A 2,144-nucleotide genomic window follows, 5' to 3' on the forward strand; every position below is an offset into this window, starting at 1 on the left:
AAACATTAATCTAGTACCATTGTGTAAGAAGTAGAGTAGGGAGAAAACAGAGGCAAAGAGACAGAGGTTACTGTGTTATAACAAGGGCCTGAGCACATATTGGGGCTATGAAAATAGAAAACAGGAAATGGATGTAAGAGAGATTTAGGGATTAGAATCTACCTATCAGAACAGTATATTGGATGTTGAGGGAAGGAAGATAAAGGAGTTAATGAGACTCCAAGATTTCAAGTTTTTCCAATCACATTTGAGTCTAAAATTCCAAATAGTCAAATGTTACCATTGGGGATATAAACAATGTGAGTTTCCTGATATTTAAAGTTTGTAAGCATCATATATGAACTTGCAATATTTCTTCAAAATTGCTACTGTGCCTCCCTAGTGAAATTTAAGCGCTGAAGAGGGAATCAATATGATATCAAGGAAAGAATTATGAAAAGAATGTTTGAAGATCGAATGTGACCTCTGGCTGAGTCGCTAACTGATGGTGAATTTAGCCAAGTCACTTGACTCCCTCTAAAACCCTCAGAATCCTCATATCTTTAACTAAAGGTTTTATAAATGAGCCATTACACTGCTTGGGAAATTTTAGCATGCTAAACAAACATGAGGCACAGTGTCTGAGATCCTCAGCATAGCTATTGCCAAAGATCTATTGCAAATTTGAGCTCTGTACAAAAAAGACAAATGGCTGTTACTGCAGTGAGAAGCTCTGTTTATCTCAGTGTTACTAATTGCATAAATACTTTTTATAGCTGGTTACCTGGAATCCTTAAGACCCTAAGAAACCACAGCATTTGCAGGCAGCACATATTTAGTTACAAGCTCTGTTAGGTTATTGCTGGTGATCTATCTTCCACTGGATATGAACACAGATGCATGCATCCAATAGCCATACTGTCTATGAACATGAAGAGAAGTAGCCTTAGAATGAAGCTGTGATTTGACAGAGTGGAAGAAGGAAGAAATCTTGGTCATTCATGACATCAGTCATTTGTAAAAACAACCAACTTCATGATTATCCTTACCATTGAACACCTCGTTATATAAAATAATAAATGTCCTTTTTCTTTAAGTCACTCTAAATTGGATATTTTGTTACATGCAACTAAATACACGCTGATACACAATTTGGCTTAGGTTTTTGAAGGTTTATTTCTCATGTAACAACAGGGAAAGAATAATGTCCTTCAAAGATGTATTCGTAGTTCAGAACCTATCATTTATTGGTGGAATGACCTTGGGCAAGTCAGTTTCCTTATCTGCAAATGGAAACTGTTCTTTTTCTCTCCTTAATCTTTTAAAATTTTTGTTAAATGAATGTACTTCGTATGTTTTCTTATTGTTAATTTTTAAAAATTATCTTACAATAGAGAGGTAGAAAAAAATGGCATAGATGATAGAGGCTTTGTTCATCCTTCTTGCAACCAAATCAAAGTTGTGACAGAAACCACACCAAATAGCAAGTAAAGTCACCTGAGATCTAGATGAACAGAAGCACTACAACTAGAGACAGAAATAATTAATCAACCTGCAATGGTAGAAGGCAAGAAGGGGTGAAGATGTGAGGCTGCTGGTCCCGAGCGGATGAGTGGAACAGAGGTGACGGCATCAGCAGTCAGCAGCAGCAGTTGGCAGTTGCAGATGCCTCTTAAAGAGGCTGTGTTTGCGAGTGGACTTTCGCAATGATGGACCTGCTTGTATGAGCACCAGTGCCGGGTTGGCTGCTCGGGGGGCACCAGGTACACTGAGCTGAAGGAGTAGGGACTGGAGGCGAGGCTCTCTCCTGGGCAGAAGTGTCAATGGTATCCATTTTTCCTATGTTGAGCCCTCCCACTTCCCAGTGTGCAGACACAGTACCACCATATCCAAATGTCATCAAACTGGATAATAGAGATTGCTCCACCCAGAGGATTCCCTGAAATTCTACCTCCCCCAACTCACAGCCCCACCCAAGTCATATCCAATGGTGTCCTTGACAAGTCTGGTGGTCCTTGCTGAGCAGCACCAAGATTCACACTGGAGGCAGCTGGCCTTGGTTTCTGGTGTGGCCTCTTGAGGCAACTATAAGCACAGCATCTGTGCATTGCTTGCCGAATCTTAACAGATGGCCCCAGAAGGGCATAGGCTAGGGCTAAACTTGG

The sequence above is a fragment of the Pteropus alecto genome, unplaced genomic scaffold, assembly GCF_000325575.1.
Source record: "Pteropus alecto unplaced genomic scaffold, ASM32557v1 scaffold28, whole genome shotgun sequence".
Lineage (NCBI taxonomy): Eukaryota > Metazoa > Chordata > Mammalia > Chiroptera > Pteropodidae > Pteropus > Pteropus alecto.